Consider the following 27,120-nt stretch of genomic DNA (forward strand, 5'->3'; position numbering starts at 1 on the left):
AATAGCAGCAGAATCACCATCTACAGTTGGCTGGGGCACCAACAATTCTCCATCAGTGACACCTCTTGACTTCTGGTCCTTGCATCCTCAGACAACATTCTACTGCTAGGTGCTGTTGGCTGGCTTCTGTTTATTATACCCTCTGACCTGACTGTGCTGTTCACAACATCTGTTTGCATCATACACACTGCCATCTTCTGCTTACTATACACTCGGACCTGCATGTGCTGCTCCCAGGCATGTGCTTGCATAGGGCTCACTGCCTGTGGGGAAATGGCTGCAGTCTGATTGTGGATATCACTCCTATTCCTTCTTAATTCTTTAATGTTCACCATGCTGAAAGAGGAAACATAACATTAATAACCAGCCAGTATGTATGCCCCCTCCTAACTTGACACCCACCCTTAGCCAATATATATTATGTATCTTTGCCTAACAGCCCCATTTTACCAACATATAAACTACTTTTAGCAGCCTAACCTTATTTATTTGTTAGCTACTATCCCTAACCAGTAGAGAAATCCAATTAGTGCCCTATCGTTGAAAAACTTCCCCTAGCTCCTATACATCCGTTGTCAGTCTAAACAACAGACCCCCCAGCCCCCCAATTATCACTCTCATTACAACAGGTCACAGTGTGCACAAATAGGCCATTCTCCCCTCAAAACCCTTTTCAGGGGATTAACCACAATGGGACAGCACAGTCAAATTATTTATATTTATTTATTTTTATTCTAGTTTAATGCTATTCTACAGCCTCTTAGTCATCTTAGTACATCCTGCTAAGAAATACCCCTCCCGGCTCCTGACTCACTCATCCTACCACTGAGGTTTAACTATGAAACTTGAAACCTTCCAAGGACAAGACAGCATGGGGTATGGTGCCCATTCAAGGTTCAACTTCATACATTCATTTTTTTTTGTATCATTGATAACCCTTATAACCAGAACTGTATGCATCGACTTTTCTAAAACCTATTATTATCTTTTAAGTATAGAGTAGCACATCATTACCTTCCTGAGTGCTTCACTCATACCTCTCAACTGTATAGACGTTTGCAGAATGTCCAAATTTTACCCTCATATTTCTGGTCTGTTCCTCATAAAAATTGCCTTTTTATGACAAAGTACTTGGATGATCTAAGGATTGAAGTCACTAAAAAATGAGATGCATTTGAGTTTCAGACTTCATATCCTTCAGAAAAATGCATGCTAACAAAAATCCTGTTATTCTATCAGCTTTCTAAGTTTATAAGAGCAATATTTAAAATGTGTACCAATTATTGGGCTTCTGTCCCCCATTATGGCAGGCTTTGTCCAGATTTCTTGTGCTAAGAGGTTGAGAGGTATGGCTTCACTAACTGTACTTGATAGGAAGCTGTTTGTAGCATTCCCCTTTTTGGAGATTTGCTTCTCCTGTTACGTTGGAAGAAGCAGAACTATGGAATTCCTCTGCCAACCGACTTACCAGCATGAATGCTGGAAAAAAATAAACACTAGACACCTAAATTCAAAGGAGGAAATACCTTAACATCCTTTAAACATCACTACTCTTTCACTAGATTGCAGTGAGCTACTGAGCCTGTCACCTCTCACCAGTGCCCACATGCTAGGCCATAACGTTTCAGTACTTTGCTTTTTTTTTTTTTCAAATATAATTTTTATTGATTTTGCTTTAAGACATAACACAATACAGAGATGATGCGGTTACAGTAATACATTCAAACAGCAGGTATCATTCAAATAAAAAAAACTGTCTACAATATATACAATAGTGCTGTCAGATGATAATTCAAAGCTTGAGGATAGTCATGCTAAAGGGAAGGAAAGGTAGTATGCAGGTGATGAGGTATTGTGTCCAAAGTATATAAGCCTCTATTAAGTAACTAAACCAACCCTGTCCAGTTGTCTTGAGCCTCAGAGGTGAGGGGAATTTAGAAAAGCAGTGGCATTTAGGTGAGGAGAGGAAGGAGCATGTGAAAGGGGAGCAACAGGTAATAGTGTGCCGTCCAATATTTTGATAGTTATCAGCCAATAGTTCAAAAATGACCTCCCAGAATTTTTGAAAGTATGTGCGCTTACGTGCATTGGTAATAATGAGCTTTTGAGAAGTAATGGATTTAACAGCCAGAGTTCTGAACCCACCCCAAGTCATTTTAGAGCAATCTAACCAATTTTTGGCGATATAAAATTTAACTAGAAGGCACAGTGTTATTAGGATGTGAAATCTTAATTTTGAAAATTCAAGGTTAGTCATGTGTAATACAGCCATTTCCCAAGAGAGAGTTGATTTGTGATAGCCCATCTTTTCAAGTGTCACCTTTAGAGAGCACCAAATACTGTGTGGGTAGCAGCAGAACCATATTATATGTAGGATATCAGCATGGGGGAAAGAACAGCAGGGACAGGCAGGGGATATATTAGGATTAAAGTTGTTTAAATGAGTAGGAGTGTAGTATAGGTTGTTGTTAATCATGAATTGAGTACAGGTGAGCTTTTTGAAAGGGGAGAATATGAGGGTAGATTTAATAGCTGAAACTTTTTGTTTATCTGTTAAGATAATCCCATGTTGATCCCAGAATTTCACATATACCAACCTATCTTGAAACCTGATTTTATCTATAAGTTTACGAGAGCGTGATAGCATATTCTTATTGCTTGATAAGATCAGGATCAGATTAGAAACCTGTATGAAGTCATGGTCTGGAATCATGAGGTCTTGAATTAGACATCACCAAATAGACCAGCAAGGCAGCACAGAGTTCAATAGATTTATTGAATACTGATAAATATAACAAACTAGTTTCGGCCAACAGCCTTCTTCAGTGTAAAACTGTTTTACACTGAAGAAGGCTGTTGGCCGAAACTAGTTTGTTATATTTATCAGTATTCAATAAATCTATTGAACTCTGTGCTGCCTTGCTGGTCTATTTGGTGTTTTCTACTTGGTTTGGACCGTGCATCCCCTCGTGCATAGGACTTGGTTTACCTTGAATTAGACATGTAACAATCTCCCTGATTTGACGCAGGATTATAATGTATTTCTTAGATACTTTTATTGTGTCTCTTAATTCTAGTGGTGAAAGAGCTTTATGTTTGTGAATGTCCCACAGAGAGTAGTCTTTTATTAAAGGAAAGTCACCAAGGTTGATCATGTTATTATTTAACTCGATATTTACATGTCTTCTCTTTCCAACTTTTTTTATTTCAGCCTAACCCCTTTATGTCAGAAAACTGTGCACACCCTGCCATCCAAATTGTCTGCCACAATGACCAGCCTCTTCTTTACTTCTTCTTACCCTGTTATTTAAAAAGAAAATGTAATCAATACCAAAATGTGCTGACTGTTTACTGCCAGTTGTTCTTGGCAGCAAAATTTGCCAACACTCAGAGATCAAGTGATGTAACCAATACTGAATGCATGCTGAATCATGCAACCTCCAGAAACAGACTCCTGCTATGAGGTAAGCTCAAGCAGCGCAGGTAGGCCCACCTATCCACTTGTCTCTTTGCACTGTATCACTGATGTCCCAGTGTATGTCTATATATATATATATATGGCTATATCAACACACACACACACACACACACACACACACACACACACACATATATATATATATATATATATATATATATATATATATGTATATGTACATATATATATATATATATATATATATATATATATATATGCATATATATATAATATATATATATATATATATATATATATTATATTATATTATATTATATATATATATATATATATATATATAAATATATATATATATATATATATATATATATATAGTCCTCAATTAAACCTCATGCACGATATACTGTGGTGCACAGATCATAGATACAAAACTGCACCAATCACCAGCACCAATGTTTAGCCCAATTAAAAGTAAAAACACAACACTCTGGAAAGTGCCATTCCGTTCTTTTAATAGCAGACATGTTCTGCCACACCCAACAAACCAAGTTTTCGCCTCATGGCGTCATCAGTGCATCAACTCTACCCCTGCCAGCTGCAGCCTGAATGGAGTTAACGTGATCCTACCTTCAAAGTTGTGTTTGAGGATTAGTGATGATATCAAGTGTGGGGGGGGCAGATACATGATTATGTCCTAAGTTCCATGCCATGAATGCTACAGAACCTAGATTTAACTCTTCAGATGTTGCTAAACCCCAATCCCCCCAGCCTGCCACAATACAATAACCCAGCCCACCTTTTTAAATCAACTAAAGCAGACTACTCACATTAAGTACCTACCAAGTCTAACTATTCCTTGATTCCCTTGGATGCTGGTCAGCAAAGAGGTCACTCTTCATCAAATAATGAAACCATGAGGCCAGAAACATCTAGTCCAGTTATATTCTCCCTCCTTTACCTTCCCATAAATCCCTATCTCATATCCTGTCTCTAAGGTTCCTAACTACCTTAATCACATCTTACCCCTTCACTACACTGACTGAGATACTTGAACTCCCATTTAGGTGTTCACAGACAAGAATGTCTGTCCCCAAGGGCAAATCTAATTTTTGGACACTTGATTTGGCATGAAATTTTGTAAGCTGCTTGTGTTAGAATTCATTAAGAGCATTCTAATCGTGCCCACATAGCTGCTTTACTGCTTGTCAAGTACAAACTGGATGTGAGTCTAACTTGCTGAACAGAACTCAGCAAACCTCAAACTCCATGAACTATGTTTTCCATAGGAAATGACTACCAGTGTGGTTTCTAAGTGTACATTGGCAGCATTTCCTTTCTTTGTGGAGACTTCTGCTTTCTTCATGTTTGCATGACTGTGAGTTGGTATATATAAATATATGGAATGTAAGGGGAGCATACACTCCTTTAAAAATGCTCTCAATTTGATGAGTCATAGTGGAATAAATACTCATAATAAATACTCATACAGTGCATTTAAAATGCTATTATACTTTTATTCACATCTCCAGATTTGAGAGCTGAGAATTGCTATAGTATTCTTCAGAGCAGGATGGCACATCTTATTGCAATATGCAGTGATACAGATGTTAGTACACAAAATATAAAATCACATGGTTCTGATGCTCCTGAGGAAGCAAAACGAAACTCATACACAGCAGTGTTGCATATGAAATTTATAAACAGCAGTCCTGTGATAAGTCGAGTTGAATAGCACATTAGCTCATCCTAACATCGTTTGTCATGTTTAAAACAGTAATAGTTCTGCCGTGAGGCAAAACGTACATGATGACATGATACCTTCATGTTTATGCAAGTACAAAGCTATTTTGCTGTACCTTTGTTTTAGTGTAAACATTTTTTGCTTAACGTTTTATTATTTTGCATAGCTGAGAAGTGCAAATATGTTTGTTTACTTTTTATTTCAGGTTTATAGTCAATATTTAATGTTACTACTTTTATTTAGTATTGAAATAACAGTTTCCTCTTTTTTTTGGCTTCTTGTCTTTGAAATGTATTTGGCTGGCTACTGACTTGCCATTCATTACAAATGAGGTAGGTTGATGACCAAAAGTGACGTGTTGTGTCTGTTTCAAGTTTTAACTAATAAAAGTCACAGTTATGTGTGACTAAGTAATATGACTAATTTCATTTTTATAGAATGCCTTAGCTGCTGCACACTGCTAAATCCTTACTCCACCTCTAACTCTCTCTCTCTGTCTGTCTTCCCTTCCTCCTATTATACTGCTGCCACTGGTCACCAGAGCAAGTCAGTATTTAGTAATGCAAAGCTTTTGTTCTATTAATGTAAATGTGTGAGTATCTAGAGACTGGTCTATGTGAAACACCCTGAAAAGAGATAGCCCAGTATATTTACCAACTATCACAATTTAAGGTATATTTGTATTTACACATCTATGCACACATGCACGAACACACACACACACACACACACACACACACACACACACACACACACACACACACTCACACTCTTACAATGATTATATCACAACACAGTCATCTGTATAAGGTGTCTTTTTTTGTTGTAACTCAGCCACATAAATGCACTATGCACTGTTAGAGTATAATGGAATCGGCAAAGGTCAGTCCATACCATTCACTTTTCAGGACTCCATACCTCTGAGACTGTAATCATGAATTATAGAAAGACAGAAGAACTGTTAGTATTACAAAAGGAAATGTAATTCTGTGTGTTTCTGCATTTTGCTTCATGATCTGATGCATTTTGTAGCTGTGAACTGATGCATTGTGATGGATGGTCATGTTCTATCTCATTCAGGTCTAAGATGCACAGAGTTGCCTTGTTGTATACCCTACCTTGAAGTAGACAATGTCCCCTCTACCTTGAAGTAGACAATGTCCTCTCTACCTTGAAGTAGACAATGTCCCCTCTACCTTGAAGTAGACCATGTCCCCTCTACCTTGAAGTAGACCATGTGCCCTCTACTCTTTACAGCAATAAGTCTGCTGTGTTCCCTACCTATAATGTAAGTATATGGTGTTGCTTGCTATGTTGCACATTCCTAATATAATGCTGAATTCTTTCATTCTCTACTGAGATGTGAGGTAAACAGAGCTGAATGCTATATACTTTGCCTATAATACTGACATCCCATGAGTGTCATATGGCTGAGTTTTAGAAGGTGCAGTACTCCGTGTTGTCCACTTTATCTCAGTGCTAATCCCATTTCCTAAGTGCCTTGTATGCTACTGAGATGAAGGATGCACAATGCTGCCCTGCTGCGCAGTCTGTATGTATTGCACCTACCTTAGTGCTTTGCACTCTACAATAAAGAAGTGTTCACATTCCCATCATGCTGTGTGAACCCTACTTCTACTCTAACCATCATTTCATACACATTATGCTTGTACTAACATATATGGCACACAGAGAATCCTCATTGTGTGCCCTACTTGTATTGTCACCCCCTCAAGTCCTTCAGCATTCTAGTTACATAGAACACAAAGCATATATCTGTTGTGTACAGTGTGTCCTGCTATTCATTGTGACTGTCCTGTTTATTGAATATCAATAGTGCCACTGTATTACATGGCAATAGTTGTCATTGTATATATGTTATTGACACTGAGGTCAACATATAAGGTACAGCAGCTGTCCATTTTGAATGTTGACCATGAGAAATTGCATACCTTGCAAACAAATTCAGTAAGAAAAACTACCAAAGTAAGATGTGCACATACTGAGAAAGGATATAGTACTGTAACATGCTGGCTTCAGTTGTTGTGAGAGATAATAAAAGTAATATTAACTTGAATAAGAATGAAGACACACACACACACACACACACACACACACACACACACACACACACACACACACACACACACACACACACACGCATTAGTGACATACTATACAGTAGTTGGTAAAGCAAATCATTGATTCATGAAAAAAAATGGAGCAATTTAATAGGAAGTAACACTTTTTATCAACATCTATGGGCTGTATCCACAAATAACATCAAAGCAAACTAATCAGGCCCCAATTTAGACCACATCTGTCATGTAAAAGAACACCCAGAAATTTGCATTTGTAAGCACTTATCCCTATGAAAGTGTTTGTATGTTCTTAATAAGACACTTTGCTTTATTCATCCATTTACAGTTCAATTATTTTTCTTGGAATTTTATTTATTTATTCAACACACAGTGCAGCATATAAATCAATTTAACTTTGAAGACATTTTTATATAGTAAAGACAAAAACTGTTTCTGGATGGGATATTTAACTATATAATGGAATTTAAAACAATGCTATAAAAATGCAGTTTCCCATAGTTTCGGAGTTCACTGTTTAGCGTTGCCGCCTCACAGCAAGAGGTTCTCCAGTTCGATTCTCGGCTGGGGTGCCTTCTGTGTGGAGTCTGCATGTCCTCCCTGTGGTCACGTGGGTTTCCTCTGGGTGCTCCGGTTTCCTCCCACATCCCAAAGACATGCAGTAGGTGGATTGGAGACTCCAAATTGGCCCTAAGTGTGAGTGTGTGCGTGTGTGTGCCTTCTGTGGAAGGTTGGATGCCGGGCTGGCAACTCGACACCGTAAACCTCCACTACCAATCATGAGCGGCAGATGATCCACTGTGGTGACCCCTAACCGGGAAAAGCCGAAAGAAGAAGAAGAAAGTTGTGACTAAGAATCTGCTTTACAGCTGCTGGAACCTAGGGGGCAATGCAAACCAGCTCTTAATAGTAGAATCAGTGTAGATTGCATTTTAAAGTTGAACCAATGTGTTGTTTAAATATACAAAATATGGGTTTGTTCTTTTTTTCTTTTTCTATGTTTCAAGAACTGATGAAATACTGTATCATGAATCATTTGCTGAAGGTGTAAAATACTGAGTTTTGAATTTAAAGTTTTTTTTTTCTTGTGATTTATGTGTGCGGCATCTCAGCCATTGGTTACTTCCTGTTTTGTTGAAGGATTGAAAGTTTTAGAAAAACAGCCATGATTTTGCAAAGTGAAATAAGATTTTGTAGGATGGCTGTAATAGACAGCCAACAGTACTCTGAATCTAGGCAGAAGTGCGGCTACTGAGATAAATCTCCCGTGGCCTGAAATGTAAATGGCTTTTCCAAGTGAGTTGATTTCCTCAACCCCTTGCAAACTATCATGATGTATGAATGCCAGTAAACCATTTCCCACCCACCCAATTGCATGAAGGATTGGCTAAGCCAATTAAGAGGTAATAGCAAGAAGCACTCAGGTGGTTAACAAGATATGGCTAAGAAGTGTTTAAAAATCAAAGCACGGTGAAACAACTATAACCTCCAGTGGTAATCCCATCCAAAGAGAAATAAGTTTATTACAAAATGTGTGATTTATATAGTACTGACTTAAAAATCCACCACAAATGAAAATATGATTCTGCATAAAAGCAAGTGAAATACTAATTGAGAATGATATAACTAAAAGTGATATGGTTATAAAATGGACAATGAGCAACAGTTAGAAAAGATGATCAGAGTGCTGCAAAAGGAAAGTAAGATAATAAACTATATGGAGAACATCACAGATATGTTGAAAAAGTTGTCGTTTATATATGTGAAAATAGTTTCAAAATACCTGACTGTGTCAACTGAGTCAGTCTTACCCACAAATGATATATAGTTCCTTTATGAGTAGTGCTAAATGCCAACAGTCTTGGGAAACAATAATACCAGAAGGGCTTTCTCTCTCTCTCTCTGCCTTCTTTTTAACAGTAATTGTTTTGATGAAAATGACTTGATACAAATAGAAAGTGTGTGTGTGTGTGTGTGTGTGTGTGTGTGTGTGTGTGTGTGTGTGTGTGTGTATGTGTGTGTGTGTGTGTGAGAGAGAGAGAGAGAGAGAAAGCTGTTCAAAAACCTTGCAAAATGTTTTTACTAATGAGGCCAACTTTTATCTCATCTTTTTTGTTTTATGTAGTCATCACTATTGCTAACATACTGTTCTTAGAATACTTAATTCAACAGTCACCCACAACAGTAAGTATTTTTTAACCTTTTTATGTATTTTCAGTAAATTAAATCAGTACACCATGCAAATGCACATTGAACACATTTTAGTGTCTCTTCAGTATCATGAACAAGGTCGTCGATCAATACTTTATTGCAAATGGCAACTCTGTGTCTGTTTACTAAATGCTTGTAAATTCCTTATGAACTGGATACATACTTGGCACTACATATACACACTTTTACACCAAAATTGTTGTTGGTGCCTGCAGTGAAGTAAAGAGCACTTCAATTTATAGTCCTCAAAATTTCCAGGCTTAAGCAATCTAAAAGCCCAAATGCTGACAGCTCCTCTGCTGTCCTACCTTCATCCATCCCAAGGCTTTAAAGAAACATTCTCTCCATTCTTTCATAGCAACATGGATTGTATCTTTTGGCAACATATATTTCATCTGCCCCATGTTCCTGATTTAAAAAAAAAATAATGTAATGTACCTTCTTGGACACAAAAAGTTGAATATTTAATTTCATACCGTATGGGACAGTTCCAATGAACTGTCAAATTACAGACCTATAGCTATTTTGTCACCCCTGGGTAAAATTATGGAGCAGTGCATCCATAAACAACTCCTGAGCCATCTCATTCAGCACCATCTCCTGGTTTCAGACCGTTCCACAGTACAGCCACAACCCTCCTCTCCTTCTCCAATGTTATTAATCAAAACCAAAACAACAATAAGCTTTCTTCTGCCCTCTTTCTTGATCTCTCCAAAGCCTTCAAAATGGTCAACCACCAACTACTCATACACACACTTAAAACTATTCCCCTAGATGTCCAGGCTATCCAATGGGTCAGATCTTATCTGTGTAGTAAACAACAGGCTGTACTATGGCAGAACAGACTATCTTCCCTTCTACCAATCACCCTTGGGATCCCTCAGAGCTCTATATTAGGACCCCTATTATATTCTATCTTTATTAATGACCTGTACACAGTCATCCCAACAGCCACCTGCATTCAATATGCAGATGATGCCACTTTGATTTGCTCTGCCACCTCCCCTTTATGTCTGCAGACTCTATCCCAAAATGTTTTTAATACTGTCAAAAATTGGCTCTGTAATCGATGTCTCCTATTAAATCCTAACAAAAATGAAGATATTGCTTTTCTCCCCTACTCGTAAAGCCTCCGCTCCAACCTTTACTATAAAATCTAACAATAGCACTGTCATTGTCCCAGATCCCTATACCAAACTCTTAGGTGTAACAGTTGATAATAACCTCAAATTTGATATGCATATTAATCAAACTATTAAAAAAGTTAATAAAAAACTTGGCTCACTATACAAGATCAAACTTTTCCTCACTCCACTAGCTAGGATGGTAATTGCCCGTACACTTCTACTTTCCACCCTCCTTTATGCATCCCCTCTCTTCACGAACTTGAGTAGGTCTGACCTTAATAAACTCTCTAGCTGCTTTAATCATATTGCTAGATTTGCCACTGGAGCAGCATACAGAACACACCACTGTCTGAACCTAAGGAATCTAGAGTGGCTAGAATTGCCTATTCAACTTCAATACAATCCGCTAATAGTAGCACATAAAATTTTCTACCAACCTGAAAATACACCTGTACTTACAAAACTTATCACCCCTTACAGCAACCTCAAGACACTTTGCTCATACAACAAATTACTAGTCCAAACCCTCAAAAGCAACAACTCAACTGGAGACTCTCTTTATGCCAACTCTGTTGATAAAATATGGAACTCACTTCCTGCTGAGCTTACGTCAGAACCTGTTCTAACCCAATTAAAAAAAAAAATCTAAAACAGTACTTAAAAAGGTAATGGCTATGTCCTTGCTCTAATCCTGACTAACTCTGGCAATATAAACATGTGCTAAAGAGATCTTTTGGCCACCCCTACATTGCTTCCTAATTGTTACTCTATAACAAATCAGATTTATATATGACAGAATGAATGACTTTTATCCTATGTATTGTATCTGTTTAACTTGATTAATGTAACAGTTTTTCCTGTATGTATGTATGGAGCTTTTCTCCCCGGGTCTCCGCTGAAAATAGACAAGTATCCAATCGGACTATGATAGTCAACAAATGTAAAATAAATAAATAAGTATAGTGTATAACACTTATGAGTATGGACAGGCTCTGTAATCATTCCTGGAGATTAACTTAAGAAACAAGGAAAAAATAAAATCCAGAAGTTATGTTCCAGATTCTTCTGTGTGCTGGTAAACCAGTTAAAGTAAAAAAGTCAAACAGAGAGTAACACATGTGGAAAGGTCTTCTGAGAAGATGATTATCATCCATCCAGACATTATGCAGGCTTATGCGACATTTAAATAAATGTTGGTTATGCCCAATCATATATAGAACTCACGTAAGTATGATTTTAACATAATATGATTTTCTTAAAGGTCTATCTTTAAGCCAGTTTCAATTGAAAAAAAAATGATCATTCATACACTGCTTGAAATTCGATCTAATGATCATTTCTTTTTTCACAAACATGTTTAAATGAGATGTTGATGCTTTGACTTTTTGACATATAATAAATGCTTGTGTGTGTATTTCCTGTACTGTAGACAGCAGCTATAATGGATTTCCTGTTCCTTTTTACACGAGTAGAAACATTAACTTCCATGGTATGTGGAGTAGGAACATGTTTTCTGTTAATATAAGATAAAGATGAAATCATTAGTTAGTCCTAAGAACTGCTTTAGTTCTTTACTGTATTGAATTAATTTGTGTTTACATCAGTTACTATGTAAGATACTGTTTTTTATTTTGCTTAATGAAGAAACTGTGACAGTTTTTGTGTGGCCAAACAGTAGCACAAACTGACGAGTAAAACCACCCTAGTGATAAAAGTGGTTAGGTTCCAGCTTTTTACTGCCAAAGTCTGGAGGTGGGCTTGGGATACTGGAGAGAAACATGTTCACTGGTAGTCAGTGACCCCTGAGTGAGGGTATCAGCATCTTTTGCTATAAGGGAATCTTGTCACAGACTAGGATCCTTTCAAACAGAGAGTCAACTACCCTGCTTCCTGATGCACGTGGAAAACTGTGTCATCTATTTCCTGCCTCAATAAGGAAACATAAACCAACAATGGCATATTAACATCCCGATACATCGTGTAGTCTGCAACAAATATGGGCTGCAGGACTGTGAATGACCCCTATAGAGGTATGCCCTTACATCAAGTGAGGTACTCATTTTTGTGTCTAGCTCCATTACATGAGAAGGGAATTAGCAAGTTGCACATTGTACAAAAAGTACAATAAAGGTTAAGAAAAGCAAAATGCTGCAAATGTTAACCCTAGAAATTAAGGTCAGAGTTGTGAGTGTCAATCAGTTTGGTCTTTCTCCCTAGTTATATCACATTGTCTATAACTGAAAAACAGTTTCAAACTATGGAGACACGAGCACTAGAGACTGAATGTGCTGCTAATGTAATTAGCAAAGAAAAAACACTTGCCGACTTGAAGCAAGACTAGAATTAAAAGATGCACCCTTTCGAAATATGTTTATTTTTATATACAGAAAAACAATGGTGGAAGGAAGAGTGTCTGGAGTGACTAAAGACATTTGTATCTTCAAAAAAGACATATACCAGAGACGTCTGTAATCTGCATTCCATATAAGAGTACAGTAAATAAGTCTAAATGTATTAAATGTGTCTGCTGTGTGTGTGTGTGTGTGTGTGTGTGTGTGTGTGTGTGTGTGTGTGTGTGTGTGCGTGTGTGTGTGAGACATAGTTTGAAACTGTTTTTTATTTATAGAAATTGTGATATAACTCTACACACACACACATACACACACACACACACACGCACACACACACACACGCACACACACACACACACACACACACACACACACACACACACACACACACACACACACACACACATGTATGTATATATAGAATCATAGATCATAGGAGATTACTAGGCTAATAGCTCTGGGGCCCTTACAAGCTTAACCAAGAGTTTATCCCCAAAAGAGAAAACTCAATCAGCATCTGTCACCCCTGTCAATGGGGAAAACAGGTGGAACCCCTGGGACAAATTTGTGGTTGCCCATCCACTCATCAAGGTTACACTTGAAGAGGGTCAGCGACGTACTTTGTTTGACATGTATGGGGAGTCTATTCCAGAGATGGGGTAGCCTTTGGGAGACAAACCTGTCTTTCCTTCAGATTTTGTTAATGTCACATATTAGATTTAAGCCTTTCGATCAGGTACTATGCGAGGAGTTAGACTTACGAATATGGAGCATCTCTAGTAGAGTAGGGTCTGAGATTGCATTGTAGGTGAGACACAGATCAACTCTGAGAAATCTGTATGATACAGAGTAGAGTGATAATGATTTGAGCCTGTCCACATAGGACAAGTGTTGGAGGCCTTGGATTCCCTTTGTGAGGTATTTCTGTGGCCTTTCCAGTTGGTGCAGGTGTTTGGAGAGGTACATACCAAACGGGGCACTGTACTCAACTATTGGCCTAATGAAGGAGGAATACAGAGAGGTAATAAGCTCCTTTTTTTCTGGATGCAATCCATTTACTTATGAGATGAACCAAGTAAAAGGCTTTTCTGACCACTGTTGCTACATGATGGTCAAATTTGAGATTGTTGTCAACTTGTGTACCCAGGTCTCTCACTACAGGTTATGTGCTTAGGGGGTTGCCGCTAATGTGGTAAACAGTAGGGGCCATGTTTTTGCTGAATGGTATGTTAATACATTTTTTTGCATCTAACTTAAGGCCATGACTTTGGCACCAGTCATTTGTTGCTGTGAGACCCTCTTGAAGTATGTTAACATCATTTGGAGAGTCAATGACAGCACAAAACCTACAGTCATCCACAAACTTGGTCAGCCACAGGCCTTTTGTCTTTGCCTGGACCTCTGAGACGTAGATGCCAAACAATAGGGGTCTCAGGACTAGTGACAGGTCTGCTGTTGGAGGTAGTGGCACCTATTTTGACCTTGTGGGTCCTATCAGTGAGCCAGTTGGCCACCCACCTGATGAGATAGGGATTTATGCCAAGTTCTGTTAGCTTTTTTGATGATGCCCGAGTGGGGGATTATGTCAAAGGCTTTGGCCAAGTCAAGCTAAGCTGTATGTACTGACTTTCCCCTCATCCAGTGCCTTGGTGACAGTCTCAAAAAAGTCAACCAGGTTCAACAGGCAAGATCTGCCCTTGACGAATCTGAACTGGGTTGGGTCAAGTGCTTGGAGATTGCCTATGTCCTTGTTTATGATGTCCATAATAATATGCTCCATGGCCTTACAGATCAGACTTGTCAAGCTAATGGGGTGATAGTTTCCAGGATCAGTAGTGGCACCACCTTAGTGCAAAGGGATGACAATGGCAGTTCTCCACTCTGCTGTTATGAAGCCTGTATTTAGGCTATGATTGAGTAGGGTGCTCAACGGTAAGGCTAGTTCTTGCTAGAGATGTTGCAGAATACAGCCTGAGATACTATCAGGTCTCATGGACGCTGTGTTCTTTGCCTTGGATAGGGGATTTAACACTTGATCTACAGAGATGTGAGGTGCAGGGCAAGTATTGGGGATGTCGAATGGGCCTTTGGTGGGGACAGGGAGGAGAGGTTTGCACTGAAACTGTCTGCTAGTAGGTTGGTTACGTCAGCAGGATTAGTGTAAGTGGTACCATTAAGAACTAATTTGGAACAAACCTGGGCTTTGCCATGGAGGTTTCTGACATAACTGGAAAAGGCTTTGTGGTTAGCCTTTGTTTTGGAGGCTAGTTTCGATTCATAATTGGCTTTGGAGGTTTCCACCAGTGATCTAATCTGCTTGTTGAAGCTAAGCAGGGAGATTTTCCAGTTAGGAAGTTGTGCCTTTTTAACCTTGGACAACAGTTGCTTCCTTTTGTTGTAAAGCTGTTGATAGAGGATGCCCACCACACAGGTTTGTGTTTCCTTGAGGAGCAGGCATTAGTTTTGTTGGGTATGGCCGATTCCATGCACTTGTACAGGTGCTTGTATACTGCACTGGCATACTGTTCAGCATATTTATCTGCATCCTCTAAAAGGGGAGGTGGCGTGAATCTGCTGATACCTTCCCTTAGAAGGTTGTAGTCAGTTTTTGAGAAGTTTGAGTATACTGAGCGCATGAGCACTAGTGTTAATACATACTTTTGAGGGTGGATACTTATGGACTATTGGCTAGTCTGTGTGCAGGTTTTTGTGTTTGTGGAATTTTTAAAACAATTTCAGCATCTTTTCAACATCCCATCATTTGAACTCCCTATCTCTGAAAAATCCATGATACCAAACTGGCTATGTGGTGCATTCATGTTACAAGATTGCTTTTTTTTTGTTTTGTTTTGTTTTTTGTTTTTTTTTAATCCATACCACCTAAGTTCTAAGACAGAACTCTAAAGTAAAGCTGCAGTGTGACAGTGGTCCAGTGCTAATGGTCTGTGGATGCTAACTTGTAGTAAAGTGTCTTAATAAACTAAACCAAAACCACTATCTTATTTAATCCAGAAACAATATGAATACAGTAAGTTAAAGCCTTTTAGTATAAGTGTATAAATACCGGTTACTTAGAAAGAATATAATAATACTGAAGCATTAGCTGATGTCTCAGACGTTAAAACTCTGCTTTAGAGTCATAAAAGATGTCACTTCAAGCATGGTATTACCTTTCTGTACTTTTGTATGAGTGTCTAAACATACAGCAAACCTGCTAGTAAAGATCCTGTAAAAGGTAATATCATTTGCTAACCTGTGTTTTTCCTACTGCATTTCAGTTTAACCTCACATAGTTTCGTCCTCCTCCTTGTCATCTGCACACTATAACATTCTGATTTTTCATCTCCTGTGCTTCTTAAAAGTTGTCAGCCATATATAAAAACAACGCATCAAAAAAGTATATCCTTCTAAAGCCCTCCCGCTAACTTAAAATGCTGCTTTGGTAACATAATTTCAACTGTGCCTTTATTTATTTATTTATTTTAAATCAGAGATTCATGACATAATCTGCAGTTTATTGCCTTCTCCTTCAAAACGGACTATGTAGTATGAGCCCTAAAACTCTTGTCTAGAGTCATCTCAGCCATGTAGCATAATTATTAAACATTTGTATTGGTAATTTTATACTGCACTCTAATATGAACATATGTGGGTCCAGTAAAACAGCATAATTTCATCTCATTTTTTGAAATGGAGTCTGTGGATGCTGTATGTTGGTCAGCAGCCTTATTTGCATTATTTTAATTTATTAAAACAATGAGTAAAAAGGTCACACAGACAAACCTATCAGTAAAAGAAAATCTAGCAAGGCTTGACATTCCACTGTGTGATTCCTTAAACCTCTTGTATTACAGGCAACAGGGGATATATACAAATGATCCTTTAAGAACATAAGGTGTTTCAGCTAAATGGCAATTCTGAACATCCACAACTTTTTTTTAAGTGTATTTATGGACAAATTCAGGCCAATAAAGCCAAACCCCTAAGTGGAACGTTTGGCTAACCTGTAGAAGCACAGGGTTGTTATACCCAGCTGATGTCCGTAATCATTAGGGTGTCTGCAAAATATCCCAAGCAACAAACTAAAAAAATGAGTAAAATTGTCACACAGACAAACCAGGCTTTGTTGTCCTGAATTTGTTTACAAATAGACTTAAAAGAAAAAAGTTGTGGACATTCAGAATTGTCATTTAGCTGAAACACCTGAAGTCCTTAAAGGGTCATTTGAATATATCCCATGTCACCTCTAATACAAGAAATCACACAGTAGAAAGTCTAGCCTTGCTAGATTTTTCTATTATTTTAATTTATGGCCTGTCCACCCCTCCTCTCTCTTCTGGCCAAAATCATTTGTTCCCTTTGTCTCTGCTGTAAAGATGTGACAGACTTGGTAAAGTAAAGAAGCTTCCATGCATATTTTCAGAGGTGGGACGAGAACATACAATCCACAAACATTTCAGCATACTGTATTAGCAACTTGGTGGGATATGACATAAAGGAGTCTGAACTCCCCTTGTCTTCTAAGAAACTACAGAGTATGCAATGCATAACTACAGCTGTTATTTATATCTGCTACCATTGTCATGGACATGCTGTCTGAATACCTTACAAATCCATGTCATGCTACAATCATAAAGATTTATTTTCTGTCTCCCATGCTTATAGCTGCTCATGATATAGTGTGTCTTTTAGCAAGGGAATTTGAGAATCACTCACAATGAAGAAGTGTTTTCCTCTACAAATGCAATTTTTTCACACTGTCCTGAGCCACAACTCAGACAAAGATTGTACACCTATGCCAGCAGGAGGAAATCACTAGATTTGTTCTGGCTGCTTTGCCCTGCAGTGAGTATGTCTTGTATTGTGCAACAAAGGCTATGCCTTTCCTAATGACTATAAACAGAAAACTGCCTCTTTCATAAAGCAATACACATGTAATATTTTTAAGAATGCACACAAAATACATACCTAATCAATGATTATTTAACAAACAGTGGCCAGAAGTTAATTAATAATGTTAAATGAAAATCCCACATAAGACAGTTAAAATAAGGAGAGAGAGAGAGAGAGAGAGAGAGAGAGAGAGAGAGAGAGAGAGAGAGAGAGAGAGAGAGAGAGAATCAAGATTCAAAAGTAGCTACCATGCACATATTTCGCCTCACAGCAAGAGGTTCTCTGGTTCGATCCTCGGCTGGGGTGCCTTCTGTGGGGAGTCTGCATGTCCTCCCTGTGGTTGCGTGGGTTTCCTCCGGGTGCTCCAGTTTCCCCCCACATCCCAAAGACATGCTGTAGGTGGATTGGACACTCTAAATTGGACTAGGTGTGAGTGTGTGCATGTGTCTGCCTTCTGTGGAAGGTTGGGCGACGGGCTGGCAACTCAACACTGTAAAACTCCACTGCCAATCATGAGTGGACAGGTGATCCGCTGTGGCGACCCCTAATCAGGAAAAGCTGAAAGAAGAAGAAGAAGAAGAAGAAGTCCACAGTTTCATTGCCACTCCCTTCCACTGTTGTGTTCCCAACAGACAAATGGTCAGTACAAATGCTGAGATGCTGCGATGACTAGTATAAGGAAGATCTGTTCTTTTCTCCAAGCACTTCTTTCATGTCTCTGATCTGTGCTAGGGCCACTCCTCTTTGGCATCTACTTCTCGGATGTCAAAGCCAGTGTCAAAAGCCTCTGATTAACCAAGTTCACAGATGATTGCAAACTGGGAGCAGTCATTGAATCCCCCCAGGATGAGAACACCCTTCAGAAAGGTCTAACACAAACAAATGCGTGTTGCCAAAGCCACGGCTTAAAACTCAGGTCTATATTATATTATTGCATGCTTAGAAAAGCGACTGATAAATAATCAACCCCATGTAAGTGAAAGCTTACAATGTCGAAACCTCAGAACAGCGTTTTTTTTCCAAGGGATAAAAATCACTGTCCCGAAATTAAAAAAAAAACTTTAAATAACATAATGTGGGGAGCTGTGCCCCCCACACCATTCCTACTGAAATATACCAACTCCGAGATCACAATACAGTGCCGAAAATGTCAAAGTAATGAAAGCGTCCAAGTGAATCCTTTCCCAGGGAAAGAATTTGCTGAAAAGCCGCTTCATTATTTTGCCTTTTCACTCTTGTCAGTTCGATCAAGATGCATTCAACAAACTGTGTCTGCAGTCTAGTAATAGGAACCCTTAAAACTCAATACCAAGAAATGTATTATGATACCTTTTGGGGAAGTCAGCCACCTTGGGTAACTAGGTCACCAATAAAACAGCCCTAAAAGTTGATTCACTTGTTAGGGATCTGGGAACTCATGTAGAAAGTAACCTAGCTTTCACAAACAAATGTCTGAGGTAGTTAGAAAATCTTTCTGTGTTGCTCAGCTTATAAGCAAAGGTATGGCATCCTGGTTCAGAGGGGTCATCATACCCCTGTGCTTGGCCCTCATCATACCAATGATAGAGTATAATGCCCCCTTCGGTATATACCTGACCAGACACATGCAGCAACTCGAATGTCAGCAAAGATTTCTTACAAAAAGAATGTAAGGAGTAAAGAGAATATCCTACAATGATCATTTCAAAGCCTTCTCTCTTTATTCAGTACCACAGAGACTTCTGAGAGGTGATCTTTGCGTAGCATACAAGCCATCCCTAGACCCGGTTTTAATGAACCTTTTGCACATCCACAAGACAAACAGCATCAGAATTGCTAGACTAAAAGGCCTAAATTGTGCTTGATACATAAATAGAACATGTTGGCATGACAGATATTTTTCTCAGAGTATTCCCATTCTATGGAACAGGTTTCCCATACAGATAAAGTAGCATAGACTTCCTCCCTATCCCCATTTAAGCATAACTTGGGTCAATGGATGTGCAATCAGAAATTCATCCCTGGCCTGGCACTTATGTTTCTGATTGGCAGTCAGTAAATTACCCCCTATATAAATCAAATATGTGGGTCGCATTTGGTTTGCATGGCTAGGCTAATAAGTGCCCTAGTGGTTGTTAGCCTAGTATACACCTATGAGCCTATGATTATAGGATACTTGATGACATGCCATGTGGAGTTATGACCACAGAGTCCCAAACAACATTTTCTCCTTGTCATTTTTACTCCACTATCTCCTATAAACATTTTTTGTGATTTCAGAAATTCTGATCATGCAGTCATATAGTACATGCATACATGTCTGTGCATGCATGTATGGCATCCATGCATGCATGAGCTAAAACTTTTGACTCCTATGGCAAACCAAATAGCCTAGCCACTTTCCTATATGGTTATCATGTAATGCCTTCACTCAGTGATGGCAGTTGTATGAAACAAATAATTTATGACAGCTGCTCAACCAACAGCATTCTGTTGGCCAGGACCAGCACTGCAGAAGGACAAAGAACTAACTATACTTCAGGAGACCCAAGGTCAGTTAGCAACCTGGGCTGCTGATGATGCTGGTAAGAGAGGATGAGCACACCCATCCAGCAAGGGGGAGGGTGGAACAGAAACACAAAATGTTGCAACCCCTTGAACAATGTCATTATTGTTAATAGTGTCCCAGCTAGGCATGGGCTTTTGGCTCTCCAAGGAATTCTTTGGGAAGGGCATACACTTTCAAGGCAGAATGTATTATATATCCCTACAGTAATATATATTCCTACAGTAATATGGTAGCTCAACTCCCTACCCAACAGATGGAACCTGCAATACAGAAAATGCCACAGTTGCTGGAATGCCAGCAAGGGCAGAGGAAACCTTCATGGCTGTCTGTAGGACAACTCACTTCAATGGCTCTCAACCTGTATGCTGTTGTGGTATACTCTGAGTATAGAGGAATAAATGAGTTGATTCTGATTGAGGGTGGCTTGATGGTCAATAAGCAGGAAACTAAAATGTAAAAGAATAGCATGCAGATTCCTAACAGTTTATCACAGGCAGTCATGAAAATGAATAAAAATGTATCTCTCTCTTAGGGAGCACAGCCACCAAACAACCTCAGTGCAAAGGATTTAATCCACTATACCCACAGATGTATTTATTCTAATTTCACAGGAATTGCTTCTTAGGATAAGTGAAATTCCTAACAATTCCACTCACCACTGAAAACACTGTATATAACAAAACAGCATATATAACCGTGCAGATGTACTGAAAATAGTGTTACTGAATCAGTTTTCAAGGAACAGGGCAACAACTGATAAAAATCTTCACCCATCCAGAGATCAATGGATCCTTGTAGTCAGAGATCCTATGCCAGCCTTCCTTCACCTAATTTCCAGCAGCAAATGTTCACTTCCTGATGCAGGTGCTTCCCATTGGAGAAGCAAAGCACTAATTTCCTGTTTGTCTACACTGCACACATGCCAGTAAAGTGTAAATGTTTATTTTGTTGGTGACAATAATGATTGGATTCCAATAAGTGACCCATGTATCCTCTGGGTGCTCTTATTTCCTCCCACATTCCAAATGCATGCAGTAAGTGGACTGGATACACTAAATTGGCCATAGGTGTTGTGAGTGTCCATGCAAGTGTGTGGTGTGGAAGAAATACTGCAACAGGGCTAGCCACCTGGTGGTGTAAACTCTGGCTATAGATTATTGTCACTGTTGAAGTGACACCCAGATCCCATGTGCAAAATGGGAAAAAAGGGGTTGTGGAATGATGGATTTATAGAGCAGATATGCCATATAGTTTACTAAGTTTTGTGGAAATCTAAACATATGCCAAGAATGTTTCCTTTTCCTACATGCTTTTCTCCAATTTCTCTGAAGTCAGTTATTAGAACAGAAGTGCAGCATCATTTTGGTATGTGTGTGTTCCACAAAAAGAAAATAAAAAAATCTTAATTATGCAATATAAATACAAAATGTCTTGCATTCAATCACTAGAATATGGTGTCACAAAGACATAGCAGTTATTCCTTTCTTAGCAAAACCCTTATTAAATAAACAGCTTGTTAGACTCCATGTTAGCATCTGGCCTCCTCATATTCTGAGTGTCAGTTATGAAGTTGGCAAAGGACCTTTGGATGTTCCTTTCATAAATTTCATAAAATTCCCCAAAATGGAATATGCTTCTCTTCCAATGGGCACTGCCAAAATGCATTTTAGAAGGTAAATGTAGAAAATCTCAGACAGTAATTATTAGGCAGTGCTTTCCTCATCACCTCACTACTTCAGAAACAAAATGCCTTGCTTTTTTATCAGTTTAACTGTAACCCCTTAGTGCAAATACTTACTTCATTGTTGTGACTCTTAGCGACAAAACAAAGTCACTATCAAGTAACATGAACCATTGCAACTCAGTTTGTAACAAGGACCTTCAAAGAAAATTAGATCCTGAGTATAACAAAGTGATCCTCATTCTTACATTAGTTGAAAACACAGTAGCTTTCTTACCACCACAAAACAGAAAAGTGTGAAATACAGAAAGCATCAAAGAATGCAGAAATGAAAATAAAGCAGTTGCAGTTGCGTGGATACACTACTCTACATTAATGTGTTTGCTTATCTTCACTTCCTTGGCTCTACGTTTTCAAGGAACTGGCATGATTCAGGGACTGAATTCCTGAATACAAACCCTTAATATAATCAAAAAATTCATGCTGAGTTCAAACATATCCATTTCATTTGGATGCTTGAGCAGAATTTTTCTATTTTCCTTACAGATGAGGGGAAACTATCATCTCTGCAGAGAAGGAATCAATTTTGTTTAGACAAAGATAGCTCTTTTTAATTAGCTTTTTTTCCAGATATGCAGTGATTTATTCTTTTAAATGTCTGGCAGTGGCAGGAGAAGAGAATTGTCACATGGTGGTAAGACAAGGTAGAAAAGAACACAAAACTCATCTTAAACTCATCTTCTCCCTCATGTCTAAATCTAACACAACAGAGAATCTGTGTCTAAGTCAGCCATGACATTTCCATATGGCAGCTTTCGCTACACAACTTTTTTCATGATGTTCTGAGTGTTACTATCTCACACCACAACAAGCACTAGGTTCCCCCACTAAGATCAAACGACTGTGAAGTAATAGTTTGCAAAACTTCAAAAAGGTACATGTCTTTTCGTCATCACTATGCAACCTCAAGTTTAGAATAATTAAATCTATGAGGAGGTTAAGTGATCGGGGGGGGAGGTAATTCCCCATTATGACCACCATCACCACTACCACCACTATGACAAATAAAGTCTTTAGAGCTTTGTTTGCTTTATTTTATTTTTACTGAGTTTTAGAGGGTGGACTTTTTCATCATTTCAGAAGTATACTTTTTTATTAGCATTAATCTGAATGAGAAAAAAGGAAAGAGTTTTGAAAGCACAAAATGTTATTTCAAGTATAAAATACAATTACATTGAATATTTATTTATTTCTCAATCTATATTGCAAATAAATTTGTTCTGGCAAATGGTATCACTTAATTATTATAATGTCTCTAACATACACAAGTTATGGACTCTCTTGAATTGCTATAGTACATGACACAGTGCCTCAGAATCAGTTGTTTTGAACATACCTATGGTAAGTTCATAAGTAAGTACTAGGCAATCAGTCTGCAGACTATTACAAGCCTAGCCAAAAACTCATATTCAAAAGTTTCCTCCATCCTCAACAAGGGCAAGGCAAGACAGAACAGTGGAGAATTTCAGGCTTCCCCTCCAATTATCTAGGTTCACCTTGAAGGTGGCACAGACACAGTTCAGCTTGACATTTAGTACAAGTTTGTTCCAGAGGTGAGGGGTATGTTGCCGATGTGTCTTATTCATATGGTGATAAGGTTTAGTTACTTTAACCAGGTATTTGAGATACCATTTGTTAGGTGAAGGAACAGGAGGTCAAAGGGTTAGGTCTTTTATGACTCAAAAGGCTATACCTAGCTCTCCATGGAAATATAGAGACAGGGTTACCAGTTTGTCCTGTTAACTAAGATTTTTAAGGCCACTCATCTTTCTAGTTATGAATCACTGAGGTCTCAACATCGTGATAGCCACTATGTGACCCTTTGTTCAGCAATTGTGTGACATTTACTTTGACTAATTACAATTTGGCACATATATATAGAGAGATATAGATGTGTGTGTGTGTGTGTGTGTGTGTGTGTGTGTGTGTGTGTGTGTGTGTGTGTGTGTGTGTGTGTGTGTGTGTGTGTGTGTTTGTGTGTGTGTGTGTGTGTATGTGTGTGTGTGTGTGTATATATATATATATATATATATATATATATATATATATGTATATATATATATGTATATATGAAGTCTGGATTACTCTGGTGAAAGTACATACTTAAGTGTTTCTAAACTATATTTGACCTTATGTTGCAAAAGTCACATACAAAATGCTTGATAAAATAATAATCATGTGTTTGAGTACAATTAAAAATAATCCTAAGATTTTTTAAGGGAACAATATTAATATTAAGGTAGTTGTCTATATTCTTCACAAAATTATTCCATCTTCCATGAGTTTGCACTCACAGAAAGAAAACAGAAGACATGCAGATGGACAGAAAGCCAGTAGGATGTCTAATTCATGTCAACATAAATCATATTCGAACGTTAGCATTTTTCACATTTCTTTCCTTTTTGCATACAGTGCAATAGTGCAGTTTCACAGTTCTCACAGTTTACATATGCCTGTTACAGTTTAAACATGAAATTAGTTTCAGCCAGATATATTCACTGTGGTCGTAAGTGAACACCAATGTTTATATCACTACTGTTAAAAATACAGTCTGCATGTAACAGTGTCATATGTTTATCAACAAAATGTAATCGTGTCATAAGTACATCAACCTGCATCTTAAATGCTAGAAAAAGCTACATCTCTCTTTCAGATCTGTTTACATCTTAAATGTATGTGTTTAAAAATGAAATAACTAAGACTGAACTTACCTGAACAGACAAGCTGATGCAACAGAATGGTTTGAACTGGGGAGAGCTGGTGCCTTCCGAAAGGTAAGCAAGTTATTTAAATAGTCCCTGTTTTGTACACGCCCACTGGGGACAGGCAGAGAAACAGGTTAGACAACAAAAGCAGTGCTAGCTGCATGCCGTGTGAGGGGAATCAAGGAGTGGTGTTAAGAGACGCTCAGAAAGAAAAGCAGCTTTATTCTGCTAGCAAAATGTAAGTGGATCATACATTTGTCAGTTCTACCCTAGCTTTATTAATGCTTGCTGAAGGGCAAAGTGCATTTGCATGTGCTCACATTCTGAGCACAACATTCAGAATGTAGGAAAACTATGATCTATTCATTTTGTTCAAAATTAGAGTATGTGAAATTTGTGATGTTCTTCTGCAATGCAAATCAGACATTAAGGGTACAGTGGCTTCATGTGAAAGACAAATAAGATAAAGAACACCCAGCCAATGTCCAGGTAAATATTTCAGGTACAGTCTTATTCGAGCTGTTGAACTTCGCAAACAGTCATAGCACAAAAAAAGTAAAAAAAAACAAAAAAAAAAAAAAAAACATCCTTCTGTAGACCCAAACAAAGCACAAACTTCACACAGAATATTTCTGTAAAGACCAGTGACAATATTGTCATCACTGTCAGTATCTATGAATTGTTGCATATATAAACAACCATAATGACATTGTTTGGGAGGGAATGGTGCCACTCACTGGTAATGGGTATGTATTTTGGAGTAGTTATGGACTGGTAGATAGTGACTACTGTTTTTGAATCAGTGTGGCAAATAGCTTGTAGGTTTTATACTAGACGGCTATAATTGTTTGTTTTTACTGTGAAGGACTGGTGTTTGTAGGGAGACATATGTCTCCATGCATCATTGATGACTATCAGATACCCATAACTGGATAGCAATAACAAGCTAAGCATGACTCTGAGGTATAATGAAGTGAAAGGGGAATGTTATGAGCACCCCTGCCATTTGAAACTGGAGAGAGGAGAACATGATACTCAGATGTTGCCACCTGCCATAAGCATATTGCTTTCACTCCTTGAATTATGAACAGTGGAAGCTAAAGAATCCATATGTATGTACCAAGGATAGTTATGAAAAGTTTGAGATATAGCATAAGTGGGATGGTACCACAAAAAGCAAAACAGTCACTAAATTAAGCCATCAAGTAAATTGTGAAAGGTACAGGAAGTGGTACTACTGCCATTTGCTTCTAAAAAGAACAACTAAATCAATGTTCATAGGTAAGTACTATCAGTCTGCAGGCCATTACAAGCCAAGCCAATAACCCACATTCAGAAGTTCCCTGAAGCTTTAAGGAGGGCAGAACAAGACTGACCAAGGGAGAATTTGAGGCTGTTTTTTTTTTTTTTTTTTTTATTATCTAGCTTTATCTTGAAAGTGGCAAAGGAACTACATTGCTTGACATATAGTAGAAATATGTTCTAAAGCTGGAGGAGGGTATATTGACATGTAGTCTATCACACCAACATGACATATTTATAGGTTCCTCGTTATTAACTAGGCTAACTGCCATTGTGGGCCATTTTAGGCCTAGCCAATTTCTCATCCAAAGCTGAGAATCAAAACGTATAACTTGTGTCTGTGAGGGAAACACCTTAAAAATTACATCAATCCCCAAGCAAAATATTAATGAAAGTTTAGTTCATATAACCTGGTATTTGAGGAAAAAACTTGATTTGTGAAGGATCAGAAGGGCAAATAGGGTTACATTTTTCATAGCTCAAAAGGCTACACACACATCCCTATCTTAACATAGTCTTGAGAGTGGGCTGAAAGTCTATGCTGATAATTAAGATTTTTCTGCCCACTGATCTGTTTACTTAGGAATCTCTGAGATCTCTCAAGTTGAGATATGTTTAGACAAATGTATGGCAAAAAAGTGGTATTATATTCCTTAACAAGATAAGGAACTATCAACAGGAATACCTCTATCTTTTGCATCAGTGTCTAATTGGAGGAGCAAAACTCACAAAGGTTCATGCTAAGACAAACATACTTCAAGTCTGTCAAGTCAGCATTTCCTTCAGTAACTAAAGCAACCATTTCAGCAGTTTATATTTTCAAAATTCTTTAGTTTAGGCAAATAGTTTAATAATTGCAATAATTAATTTGGGACTTGGTCCATAAAGGTGTGACTTCTTGGGAATGTAATATGTTCATCTTCTATTTTCCCTTTCTGCTCAGATAAAATAAATTACCCTTGA

The 27,120-nt window shown here is 38.1% G+C and overlaps 1 protein-coding gene across 1 annotated transcript in view; it reads right to left on the reverse strand.

The window, feature by feature from the left end:
- LOC122809172 (FXYD domain-containing ion transport regulator 3-like) overlaps positions 1 to 24,939 on the reverse strand; it is a 227,919-nt gene extending 202,980 nt beyond the window's left edge. The window contains exon 1 of the mRNA XM_044080463.1: positions 24,862 to 24,939. The gene's annotated coding sequence lies outside the window, so the exon portion shown is untranslated. The remainder of the gene's footprint in view (positions 1 to 24,861) is intronic.
- Positions 24,940 to 27,120: the final 2,181 nt, after the last annotated feature.

This window comes from Protopterus annectens, chromosome 8.part0 (assembly GCF_019279795.1).
Source record: "Protopterus annectens isolate FY-2018-M chromosome 8.part0, PAN1.0, whole genome shotgun sequence".
Classification (NCBI taxonomy): Eukaryota; Metazoa; Chordata; order Ceratodontiformes; family Protopteridae; genus Protopterus; species Protopterus annectens.